General features: G+C 41.5%; 1 pseudogene; it reads left to right on the forward strand.

The window, feature by feature from the left end:
- Positions 1-13,958, forward strand: part of LOC131478767 (histone-lysine N-methyltransferase PRDM7-like) — a 107,304-nt pseudogene that overhangs the window by 71,015 nt on the left and 22,331 nt on the right.

Consider the following 13,958-nt stretch of genomic DNA (forward strand, 5'->3'; position numbering starts at 1 on the left):
GGGAAAAGCAGTGTCTGTTTCTAGTCCATTTGGGGATAGATCACATCATTTGAGGCTGTTTCTCTCCAGATTGTTTTCAATTTCTTCTGCACAAATGAAAGCGGAAAATGGGAGAACATTTAGAAAGATAATCTGGAGAACAACATTTGTGAAAGCAGCTTGGTAGGGCTTCTTTAGGAAGGTATGTCTTATCAACCTGTGGACCGTGAAGGGAAAATATAGGAAAGCACAGACAGGATGAAATACAACTGGAGAATTTGGTGGCAAACATGAGGTTAGGAAGAGGTGAAATCAGATGATTGTTCAAAACGTAAGATGGTGATAAAAGCTGAAAATGACAATATCCTGAGCATATTTGATGTGGGGATTAGATATGCTGGTGCCTATATCAATCGGCTTGAACCCAGGTGTACTGTTAGATACTTTTCTACAGCTACTCTTGTTGACCTGTAAATTGACATACATGTAGCTAAAGTTCATTTTGAAATATTACATTCTCATAAATTCGATTTAGTAATATCTATAGTGCTACTACCAGTTTACCATGTTTTATAGCTGAAACCCAAGTCATACATACATATATCATATATATGATACATATAGCAGATACATATAAGATATATATCTTTAGAATTCCTTGGACTTGCTTTTCTGTTTCATCAGAAAATGTTGAAAGATTTTCCAGAAAATTTGGAGAAGTTCTTCATGACGCAAACTCTACCAAAATTTTGGAGAAATATTGTAATCAACTGGACACTCAAAAGTCATGTTGTATTGTCGAAGCAACAGGAAACAAAAATAATTGCAAACATTGGAATGACTGAGTACTTAGTACCCAGAGAAAGAGGAGGTTGTTTTGTCCTACAAGAATGAAGACATGAGTTTAAGATACAATTCTGTTTACCATATGAGTGAACACAGAGGGAAGTTTAAGTTACTGCCTGTTTGATACATTCTCAGCATTAAATCCTGGAGTCTTCAGGCTTGGAGGTTCTCTCTCTCTCTCTCTCTCCAGTAAGATTTTATGCTTCTTTGTAAGGAACATTTCCAGAGGGAAAGAGAGACAAATATTATCAGTCCACTGGATCATTCCTAAGTGACGGCTACAACCAGAGCCAGGCTGATCTGAAGCCCAGAACGAGGAGCCTCTTCCAGGTCTCCCACGTGATGCCATGGTCTTAAGGCTTTGGGGCATCCTCTACTGCTTTCCCAGGCCATCAACAGGGAACTGGATGGGAAGTGGAACAGCTGGGAAATGAACTGGCTTCCACATGGGACCTCAGAGCGTGCAAGGTAAGGATTTAGCCACTAGGCCCTTGTAGAGTTTCTAGGCTCTAAATAAAGTCCCTATGAAGGTGTGAACACCCACTCTTATCTCAAACACTTAACAGTACTATGCCTCACATTGCTCAACATTTAAATGAGTGTATGCCAGTAACTGATTCATAGGGTTGTTGGAAGGTTTAACTGTGTGTGTTGATGATAAACCTTACAAACAAAGTCTGAAATACGGTGAAAATAACACAAGAAGTAGCGATTATTTGGTTTGTCTTGTTTAAGGTTCCTGATCATGTTAGCTATTATGACAGATCATGACAGGAAGAAGAAAGTTAATAGTATATGGTGTCCTTTCTTCTATTACCTGTGAGGGACTTAAGAGGATCATTATTTATTGATTTATTATTATTTTCTTTTAGTGAAAGGGTTTTAAGAGCTACTCACCTTCTGCTGTCTGGTATGTTTTTTTTTTTTTTTTGCAGGTCATGCGACAAGGTTTGACTAGAAGGTGACAAGAAAGCATTGATAAATATTTCAAAAATTTGCAAACTCTTACCAGAAAAGAATTTTGCATCAGAGAGTAGTGATTCTACCTGTGATCCAGATGTGACATGAAAATATCTTTGAACTATCACTAAGATGTATGTGTATGTGTTGAAGGTTTTTAATCTTTAAAACAGACCCAAAAGAGCAAAAGAAATCCTTCATTTCCCCCTCACTTCTGACTTATGTCTATTGTGTTCAATTAAATAAAGTAATTTGATTTTCAGAATGTAACTGATGAACAATTTATGAAAACAAAGAAATTTCCTTCAAAGGAAAATAAAAATCATATGGAAAAATCTGTAGTTAATTGCATACTTAGTTTTTAGAAATTGAAAATCTTTTCTCTAAGATCAGAAACAAGGATTGGTTTCTACATACTTGCTACAATTATTTGATCCAAAACTTTTCCTAGACAGAACAATGAGGCGAGGAAATAGCTTCTCCAATTTGGAAATGAAGCAACATGTTGTCTACATTTGCATTTGGCATGAGCTTACACATGGAAAACCCTGAAAATTCCATTAACAACCTGTGAGAGTTAGTAAAAAAATTAGCATAGTCATGAGAAAGAAAGAAAGTCAGCACTTCCAATGAATTGTTGGACAGCAGCTTAAGTTGTCTACAACAACAGCAACCCCATTCTTGAGCACTGGTTTCAGTTCCACCTGTTACTTTCACTTCATCACCTGGCGGTGCAATTGGGGAAGCAGGAAGTAATGGCCCTAATACTTGGGATTCTTCTACCCAAATGAAAGCTTCCAGTCTTTAATGTTGACCAGGTTCATCTGCACAGACTAGGGAGTGAATAAATGGGTAGATCTCTCTGTCTCTTTTCTCTCCCTTTCTCTGACTTTGAACAATATAAACAAACTACTTATGTACAAGCTTGGTTGTACTTCCGTCTTGAATTAGTTCATGTTAACTGTCAACTGTTCATACATTTTCCACCTTTTGTCTGATTAATAGCATAGTTACTGTTCTAGGATCTTATGTCAGCAGCCTCTGACAGGCACTGTTTTCAAGAGAGTAAATGGTGTTAATCAAATATTGCTGAGTTTGATCCCAAGACTGGTTTTCAGTTGCTGCTTATTTCTCCTGGCCTCACTTTCTTTACTAGGCATCTATTCTCAAAAGCATCGGTGTTTTTTTTTTATTATTATTACAAAGTCAGATATACTGAGAGGAGGAGAGATAGAGAGGAAGTGGAGCTGCCGGGATTAGAACCAGCGGCCATATAGGATCAAGGCGAGGACCTTAGCCACTAGGCCACACCAGCTCATACAATGCCAAATGGGAGGCCAGAGTACACCGGGCACTGGCCTAAAAACCAATGGCATGTATGTAAACTGGGTTTGGGAGTGGATGAAGTGGAGGTACTTGGGAAGCTCCCCTGGCGAGTCATAGCTCTCGCTGGTGAACATGCCGTCCAAATCTGGGGGTCAGACTAGCAGGGCATAGTAGCTCCAAAATGTGTAACTTGGTAATGGACCGTAATGTACTGGGCAGGACTGAACAAACCTTTGTTTACAAGCAAAACTAGAAACCAGCATGGAACACAGGTCATACCGAGCTAGGCTCTTGCACCTACTGGTCCCCAGAGCAACCACGGGCAGGTGCATGATTTACAGCTAGGAACAAGCCCAATCGGGGAGGTAACGGGACACCCTAACTAGGTTGAGGTTCCCACCAAGGGGCGTATGTGCTGGAATTGTGGCTGCGTTCTATCTAGGAAACAGTTGCAGTCACCCGAGGCACTAGTGTGGGCTGGGATTGGATGCACCAGGCCAGTTCAGACCCCAACACCATCTGGTGGCATGGAGAACCAGGGGGTAGATGTGGGACTGACTAGGCTGGTTCTCAACCCCCTACTGAGCCATGCGTGAGCTGTATGTGGGTATGGACGAGCCATGGCTGGGCTGAAACATCCAACAACAAGAACCAGAATGGGGTGAACGCCAGCCAGGAAAAGCCACTGTTCCTGCTAGGGCAGGAGGTGAACTGAGTTGGGTTGGCTCAAGGACCCCCTGGTATGCGCAAAACCTGCCTTTGGGAGGGGATCTGATGGAGGAGCCTGGGCAACTCCTCTGGCAGGACAGAGTCCCTGCAGGTAAGCGCAAGAAGCATGACAGGAAACAGTCCAGAATAGGCCATGGAAAGTTTCCCACTGGCACACATTCAGCATGGGTCAGGAGCAGACCAGGCTGAATCAGTCCGTATCACCCACTGGCAAATCCGATCCCCAGATCAGAGTGTGGGATGAGCCAGGTTTGGTCGCGACAAAACCAGTACACATTATGGAATGCCAGGGCGTGGTTGCCTGTACTGGATATGAATGCAGCACCCAACCAGCACACATGAGATCCAAGAAGGAAGGGAGGGGCAGAACTGGCGGGCGGATTAAGGGGCTGGTTCCCTCGCCAGACAGCTACTCCCAATTGAGAGCGTGGGCTGGGATAGAGACAGACTAGACTATGCAAGGCTACAACACCTGTGCGCTGCATGTGGACTAGATCAGGGAAAAGCCAGGCTGGGCTGATTATTCCTGCTGGTGCAAGCATAAATTAGAGTGGGTGAGGGATGTTTGGGCATAGCCGCAGAAGCTGGCACTGGGGACTAATTCTGTCAAGTCAAATCACAGAACCACCTAAAGAGTGCATAAACCGGGACAGAGAGACCTGGGAGGGAAAAAGTGGGTTCCCCCTTCTTGGGTCACTATTCCCATGGGAGGGCATGAAGACTGGGACGGGGCTGGGATGGCTAGATAGAGAGGCACTCAACAACACCCGTGAGGGCTGGATGGTTGAGTTGGTTAGATAGAACTAAGCTTTAATACCCATTGACACGTACAAGAGCCAAATGGGATGGGGGACAGACTGGTCTTCTGCTACACATACTGGCAAACCAGGGTAGGGGGCGGGCCTGGTGGGGGTTATTGTGGGTCGCCCCGACTAGGCTGCAGCTCCCACTGGTTTGTGTGAGGGCCGAGTACGTGCTGGGCAGAACCAGACTGGACTGCAACACCCATTGGTTCCAGTGCAACTTGGGACTGAAAACAGAACCAACCCAGCAATTGCAACCACCAGCTGATAGGGGTGATGGACTGTGCCGGGCCCTGTGCTTGCTAGAGCATACAAGAAACTAGTCTGGGAATACCTCAAAGTTTCTTTGGAGATCTCCCTAATCGAACTGCTGGACTCAGAACTCTAATCAAGAAAAGACAGAAGACAGAGCAGATCAATCATTCATCTCAGCTATATGTTGGCAGCGATATATGGGGCAAAAGGAGACTTTATGATGGACCATATCAATCAGTGGACGACCTCATCGAGGGAAACTGGCAGCGATTCATAACCGGAGAACTATTAACACCACTCGAGCACATATCTCAGAGCATGCCCCACATCCGGGACTCGGGGTGGGCGGGAAACCGGGTGGGGCTTCCCCCTCAATATCCGACTTTACCTCAGATACAAGATGGAAACAATGTGGACATAATAGTATTACCCACTTCCCTATCCCCCTGAACCTTTTTTTTTTCTTTGCTTTTTCTTTCTTTAACTGTAATTAACTATGTAAAGATTGTCAACAACACAATAAAATAGATTATAAAAAAAAAAAAAAAAAAAGCATCAGTGTTGTCCAGGGGCTGAGTGCCAGCGCTCATAAGAAAGCCAGTTGAGGGGGCTCTCAGAGTTAGATTAAAGCAAAATCTTCCCTTTAGGCAATACACCTAGAAGGAGAAATGGAACGAAAAGCGATTCATAGCACTCCCAGGATGGACTGGGAGTATTGAGTACAGGTGAGAGGTCTGCATAGTCAGAACACAAACATCCTTGTTCATATTCATCCCTGAACAGGTGGGAAAAGGGAAGGGGAAACACACAGGCACAATGGGCTGATGCTGCATAGGTCTGTGTGACTTGCATGCTATATTTTCACTTCATTTTTTGAAAGTAGGTCTGCTCTGACTTGCCAATCTTTGCACACTATTCCTTGGAGAGCTACATGGAAATTTTTTTGAAGGCATATTGAAATGTTAGAAGACATGAGAGGTTGCTGTGTAATCACAGTGGCCATGGAAGAACAAGGTATCAGCCATGTCCTCTGGTCTCGATGCAGTTGTCTACTCTGCCAATGCTAAAAGTCTGTCCTGAACCTCCTGTGCCAACCTCACTAACACAGCAATGTGCCCGAGGCTCTCACCTCCAGATTTCCCAGTGCTGAAGCTGGGTGTGTCCAAGCTTGCTTTGGCAGGAACCTTGACACATGTGATTCTGGTATCCCACTCCAACTCCTCTGAGTCTGTCATCAGGCAAGAATTCTGAGAGAGGGAAGATGCAGGGGCTTGCTGGGAGCTAGGCCTGAAAACCTGGAACCCAGCCATGGGCTGTGGCACCAGCAGGATAGTGAACAACAGGCAGGCTCTGCACTCACTGAATTCCTACAGCTCTAGACATCTGCTGTCTCAACAAAGAGAGGTGCATCGTCATGGAATCCAGAATGTGGGGCAGACAGGCAGTTAATGGAATACTGGAATTCAGGGCTCCTTGGGGCTGGGGAGGGGGCCAAGCATGTCAACTTGCAGACCTTCAGGTTTGTACTGAAGGATGATGGGCTTCCCCACAGGTGGGTAAAATTTGCGGTCTCAGGTGAAACAGGGTTGGAGTCTAAGATGGGAAGCTTATGAGCCTGACTGAAGAGTATGTGCCTTTGTTACTTTGAGGTTACTGAATCCTGGGTAAATGTAGGCATTATTTGAGGCTGAGCATTTGTGTGAATGAGGCTTGGAATCTCTCAAGCTGGGCAGTTTGGGACTGGACCTGGACTTTATTCAAAGGGCAACTCTGTGATTGGTGACATGCTGGGTGGGGGTTATTGCAGCACACCAAACTTGAGGGCAAAGGGCTCTCTCAGGCTAGTAGACATGTTCTCTCAACTGCAAAGGACCCATACTCTATCACCCTGAGGAAATTGGTAGGTGCTCAGGGTGAAGGGGCCTGTGATACAGGCTAAGGTGAAAGGGGTCTCACTACAATGCCACGGCCTGGGCTCTGGTCTATTATTCCTGCTCTCCCAAGTACTGTTAACCATTGCTATCCCCTCCTGAGACATGTCTGGGATTACAGAAAATGCCAGTATGAAGTGTGAATGTTCTGTATGGTACTGGCTCTCTGATGATGCTGTGATGAAATCAGTAGTGCTGGTTGGCAATGTAGGAACTGATGGTGCACGGCAGAGGAAGGAGCCACGACCATCAGTCATGGTTACCTCAGCCTTGGGTCCTGTTGGTTTGGGTGGAGCTGAGTTTACTATCACCCAAGTCCTGGCCCTATGCACAGCACATCTGTATCCTACTCAGGGAATAATAAGACCTCCAAGAGTCAAGCTCAAGTCAAGCTTCAGCTTCAGGATGCTGCATTTATGCTGGGCCTTTCTGCAACCAAAGCCAGACTTGTTTTCAATAGCTCAATTCCAGGCAGAAGCAGCTGTGTCCTGAAAAGTCAGAACTCATGTTGTGTATTGTGTCCTGGGTATGCGGAAGCACATGTGGGCTGTTTCTGGGTGGGCCAGTGTCTATGTGTGTGATGGTTCCTGGGAGTTCAGGGTGTATATGTGTGCTATTTTCTGAAATGTCAGCATCTGAACTAATGTGTATTCTTTGGTGTTCAACACCTCTCCATGTGTACTGCTTTCTGAAAGGCTAGGGGCAATTTGTTAATTATTTTATTGGAGGCAGTGCTCTGAGGTAGGGACTTTCCCTTTGAACCTTGGGATTAGATGTATCTTGTTTCCTTGAATTCTGGAGACTGTGCATGTGTTACTCCCTAGGAGTGTGCGGTGATAGCTCTCACTTGTATTGCTCTGGCAGTGATATTGGTCTCATTTTCAAGTCCAAAGCCATTAGTTATAGCATTATGATTGTACCTGTGAGTTGTGGAGTCTATTTTCTGTTGTTAATATCACATTGTCAGGTCTATGTTGTAGTGAATGTGTACCTTTGCTAACTCTGATGACTCAATTCATTAAAAATGAAAATGATAAAGAAATAAAATTGTATTGCTAGGAGAAAAATTACAAAACAGTGAAGCAGAATAAGGGAGAACTTTACAGTACAGAATCAAAACAGGAAATTCATATATTTAATGCTTGAAAATATAGCTGAAGCAGAAGATAAAGTATTAGAGACAGAAAAAGATAACATCAACTTAGAAAAAGATACAAATTTGAATTTCTTTGCCTTGAATAACCACAAAAGTGTTCAGCAGAAAAACAATTAAATTCAAGAGATGTATTAAATGTCACAATGAGCATAGAGAAATATAACAAATGCTAATTTTTTTAAAAACATATTTTTATTGCATTTCCTTTTTTTTAAAATTAATTACATTGCATTATGTGATACATTTTTTTTATGCACTGGGACTCCCCCTGCCCCTCCCCAAACCCTCCCCCCACGGCGGATTCCTCCACCTTGTTGCATTTCCATAGTTCAAATTCAGTTGAGATTCTTTCATTGAAGGTTTTGACCAATCATAAATTTCAGCATCTTATTGTCCTGGTAAGTTCAATGATTTCTTGGTGAGACCATCTCTGGTCTGAAGGTAGAGCCGGCAGAGTATCATCCCAATCAATTAAAAGCCCCAACATAATATTTCCAACCATTTACAACATTATGGCATTAATTGACATGGTATTGATTAATCAATATGTTAATACGAAAATGCAGGTTCTCAACCAAATCCTGTGACTTCTTCATAGACATTTCAATTTTGGTTTACATTCAACTGTGTTCTATACACCTTAAAATGGTTTAGATTGCTATTGCTGTCTCATGCCTATTTTAATTTTAGTCTTTAGCAGTTTATAGCATTGAAGCATGTTTTTGCTGAACCTGGCTGCTTTTCAGGTGGTCTAACTCTATAATTCTAACTGGATATATGTCAACAGTTTAGGTGAGCATGTTTAGCAGGGGTGTGCAGAGAAATGTTCCATACCCTAGTGAGGAGTAACTAATCTTTGTGTCCCACCCAGTGAGTTATAAGTGCATCCATGCTAACTGTTTCCTGTCTGTTTTTAAGCTTTCCTTGTTGTTCTCTGTCTATCTATTCTAGTTTGGTTTATTTGTTTGTTTTGAGGGGTTTCTGGAGCCCTCCTGATGGTTATTACGAGAGGGGGTGGGGACCCAAAGTTGGAAGCAGGCAAGGACCAGAGAAAGCTCCTCTCCCTATTCCTGAAGAAAGTTTACTGTTCTTCTGTGTCTGCAGACCACTCAGGGTTCCTGGTTGTTGTTCCGATGACCTTGGATCCTGCAAGGCAGGACTTGGGCTTCTTCCATCCCATGTGGTAGATCCAAATGGGGGTGGTTGACCTCAGAGTTCTTGGTCTCCGAAGGCACTTCATTTCCTCCATGGTCTCCTTGGCAGTAGGGATGTAGTCCTCGGTGCTCCTTGGTACTGATAGTCTTTGGTGATTATATAGGAGTATTAAGGGTTGGTATAAAAGCCTCCTCCTGTCTGCCTGACCACTCTGCGGTCCGCCGTGCTGTATGTATATGACCTCCTGTTAAGAGGTTGTTAGGATTACTCCTGATTCCCCCATATGCCTTTGTATATTTACTATTGTCTAATGCTAATTCGAATCTGTTGTCTATGAGTTACCAGTTATGATCCTGATAGGTTATTTTCCTGTCTGCCTCACACCTTCTAGGCTGATGTAGATTTCTCTGTTCTCCCTCCTCTTTTTCCTAGTATCATGGGGCCTTACAAGTATATTAGGTTTAATTTTCTTGTTTTTTTTTTTTTTTTCTTGCCCTAATGTTTATGCTTACTATTGCTGGGAATCACCAGAAATTCGTCTCTGACCTACACTGGGAGCCCATTTGGGCACCATTTCCAATCTCCCAGTGATTCTGCTTCTCACCCAGCTCCCTGCTTGCAGCATGGTGAGGCAGTCGAAAGACTTGGGACCCTACATCTATGGGGAAGACCTGGAAGAACCTCCTGGCTGCTTGCTTCGGGTTGTTTTAGCTCCAGGCATTGCAGCTGCTTAGGGAGTGAATCAGTGAACCGATGATATTCTTCCCTGTCTCTGCGTCTCTCTGTATATCTGATTTTTCAATAAAAATATCTTTAAAAAGACATATACATATATATATATATATATATCCTTGTTTTCCAGTTGTTTTTAATCTACATAATTACCAAATCAGGTCTAACCCAATACGGTAACTTCTTGCTTCGTGAGAATGCTTACTTCCTGAGAAACACATTCTCATGCAGTTTTCTCAGTGTATAAATACCATGCTGTTTGCTCAAACTAAGATGATTACAATGTTTGTGGATGATGAGATCACTGTTTTCTGAGAACTTGCTAAATTGTGTTATACAAGTGCTTGCTAAGTTGCTTGCTATACTCAACCATGTGCATGCATATCCATATAAAAGCCCTATCCATTGCAACAAAAAGAGGGACACTCTTCTAGGGTTTGTCATTGGGTAAGCAGGTGCACCAATTATGGCATATCTGTGTAAGAGTACAGAAAAATAATGTCATTGGGAATGGAGCTGAAATCTTTTTATTTTATGCTGCCATATATTTTTGAATCTGTGTATAATTTAAAGCCATTTATTTTTATTAGAAAGAGTAATGTGGGGACTGGAAAGGGAGGAGGAAGAATAAGGTAGGTAAGGAGAAAGGGAGAGTGGGAAGGAATAGACGAGCTGGGGTAGGATAGAGGAAAGTAGGTCTCTCATCTGCTGATTCAGCCCGAAATCGCTACAAAAGCGAGGAGTAGGCCATTATGATGTTCCCTGCATGTGTGTAGGTGCCAGAGCACATTGGCTATCTTCCACTATTCTGTCACATTAGCAGGAAGCTTGATCAGAAGAGGAGCACCAAGACTCCAATCATGTCCCAAATGAAATTCTAGGATTGTGGGTGATGCTTTTTCGGTGAGAAACCTGACCTGGCCCTGGAGATACATATGTCATTTCACATTTTCTATAGATGCTTTGTCATATTCCCACACAGTGTTGAGTCATGCCAAGTGGAGCATAATGCATAGAGTAATACCGTGTGTTAACATCCTACAACCAATTATTAACAAGAGAGGACATGCACTTGGACTGGCAGGGAGGATGTCCTTGTGTGAAGGGATATTAATTTCTCTCTGATCCTGCTTCAACATATCTACTAACACATAAACTGGGAGGCAGCAGGTGGTGGCTCCTGAGTCTAGGTGTCTGTCACCTGCCTGAGAAATGTAAATGGAATCCTGATTCCAGCTTTTGTCTTAGCCTAGCTGTGGATGTTGCACATCTTTTGAGAGTGAAATAATGCCACACAGAAGCTCAGCTCCAGGGAGAACAGGTCTGCATTGAGCAGGTCACAGAACAACTGCAGGGCTGACCGCAGATGCACATCTCTGGTTTTCCTTTGGAGGAACACACAGAGTAGATCTCCCATCTCTCAAAGTGGGACCAACTGTGGTCATCTTTACACATGTCTGTCCCTGGTGTTTTGTGTATTCTTAGAGGCAGCCCAATAGTCACATTGCAGTACAATATCCACTTCTGGGAGAAGCAACCTGATAGATTTCTTTTCATACACAATTTTTAAAAAATGCAGTTTAATCTTATTTTGTGATGCAGTTCCATAGGCTCTAGGATTTACCTTCCTACTTACCCGTACTCCACAGCCTATTTTCGCCTCTATCATCACAATAGTGTTGTCCTTCTAAAATAGTCACTAAGTTCATTACTCTGCTATTTAAGTATATCCTGACAATTTAATATGAACAATGTCTTAAAAGGAACCATTATAAATACTATATTATAATACATGTTATATCTTGTATAGTATATCTATGTATTTTTAATTATATGTTTATATTTTATACTTTAAACATTTATTTTTTATTTAGATTTTTTCTGACAAAACCAGAAGTACATGTAATTTATGCAGTATTTTAAATTGCAACAATTTCTGTGCTTCTGTTATATGTATTCATATAACATATCATTTAAAATTATCCACTGTTTTCCTAACATAGGAATTTTCTGAAGAAAAATTCTGAATCCAGGATTACAACATTCATCTGACAATTATTCATGTTAGTTCTGCTTTACTTTATTTCAATCTCATTTTGGTTACCCTGTCAGTGAGGATCAGGCCAACAACTTACAGAATATTTCACCTTTTTTATTTTACTTTTTATCCCCCCCTTCCTTATATGTTAATTTTTATTTAATAGAGTCATTTATCCCTCCAGAATTGTCTGCTTTCTTGAGAGGCTGCCGTGTGTTAGATTCTCGCTTCATCCCTAGGAGTGTGTAGCCGTATGCAGGATCTTGAGGACCCATGTTTTGGTTTAGTTTGAAGACTAAGAAATTTAGAGCCAACAGGTTTTTGCTCTGTTACTCAGACATACAAATAGGGGGATAAATCTGAAAAATTAGGTTTCTTGTAAAGTGGAATGACTTGTTAGTGTGTTTTGAGTAGGTTCAATTCTGCTAGTTACTCTGATTCATGACATAGTTGAATGAGTCTGAGAAATGTAAAATGTTCTCCACTCAGATTTCTCACAGCCAATAAGCTAAACTGTATGGCAAATATTTCAGAAAGATATGAAAGCATGCTGTGGGTTTCTATCAGATCAGATCATCATATACTATACTTGGAGAACACCTTAGGATCTTAGATGATCTTTTGCTAGGGTGATAATATATAGGAGAATCTTTGCAAAGCACGAAACATTAGATAAAAGTCTAACAAACTCTGACGTTAAATGGAATATGTAAAATATTTGTAAAATTTTTTTAAAATTTTTAATATTTTGTAAAATATTTTTAAAATATTTGTAAAATTTTAAAATATTTGTAAAATTTGCTTTGTAAAGATCCCTTAATTCCATGGTTAAGTTTTTTTTGAGGTATTTACAGAGTTCTCTCAGCTTTGTGAATGGGACACTATCAGGCATTTCATGTCTCTTTTCATGTTCTAGTTTTGAAGAATTGCTGTGTTCTTTTTAGGGAGTCTTACGCACATCTGTGTTTTTGTTTCTTGTATTTCTGTATTTATTTTTAGGCATATATAGAAGTAGTTTTTCCTCTGATGGCTTTTATCTTTGAACTACTCTCTGTGACTTGGTTGCGTGACTTCTTCAGTGAAGATCTGGGGGTGTATCGATCGAGGGAATTATCAAGGCATAATCACAGTGTCACATCCTCTCTTTCCAGAAGAGCAACAGCCATGATTAGCCCATAGTGGCTACAACTGTCAGCACTTGCACCACACAGAACCTCAGTGTAGGCCTGTAAGTGCAGAGCCCTGCAGTGATCCACCTTGGATACATAGAGATCTTTTAGCCTTGATGTCAGCCATGTTGAATGCCCAAAGACCCAGCTAAACACCATACACTGTCATGCAGTCACAGCATTCCCATAGTCTTTGCATAGAAGACTCCAACAGTCACAAAATGTTGGGAATTCTCTCATTTCTGTGAATCTGTCCCAACTGCAGGGTGAGGAGTGGTGTTCCCAGAGCCAGTTATGAATGGCCTGCCTTCGCAGTTTGCGCCCAAGAAATTGGGCTCAAAGTCAGTGAGCAACATGTATTATCCTTATAATACAATCACCTAGCAGTGCTCTTGTAGAACTAGGTGTGCAACACAGCCACTACAATCCCTGCTGATCTCAAAGAGGTGGTTTCTCCTGAATAAACCAGGGCACACCAAAGTGACACTATCTCCTACTGGTCCATATGAGTTATATATTTTAAAGTATATATATATATATATATACACATTTACATCATACATATACATTATACATATGCATTATATGTTTAGATTATACATATATTATACATACATCACATACATATATACATATGTACATACATATACATATATACATATACATATAACATACATATATTAATAATTATACATATACATTATACATGTACATTATATGTGCATATATATATATTAAAAGCATATGTATTTTTAATTATATATTACATATTGTAACTTCTATAAATTTTGAACAGCTATTCAAGGGAAGAAAAAATTGAGAGAATGCAAGGAAATATTTGAACGTGATCAATTGAGTTTGAGTCTGCATGTATCAAGT

This window comes from Ochotona princeps, chromosome Y (assembly GCF_030435755.1).
Source record: "Ochotona princeps isolate mOchPri1 chromosome Y, mOchPri1.hap1, whole genome shotgun sequence".
Taxonomy (NCBI): domain Eukaryota; kingdom Metazoa; phylum Chordata; class Mammalia; order Lagomorpha; family Ochotonidae; genus Ochotona; species Ochotona princeps.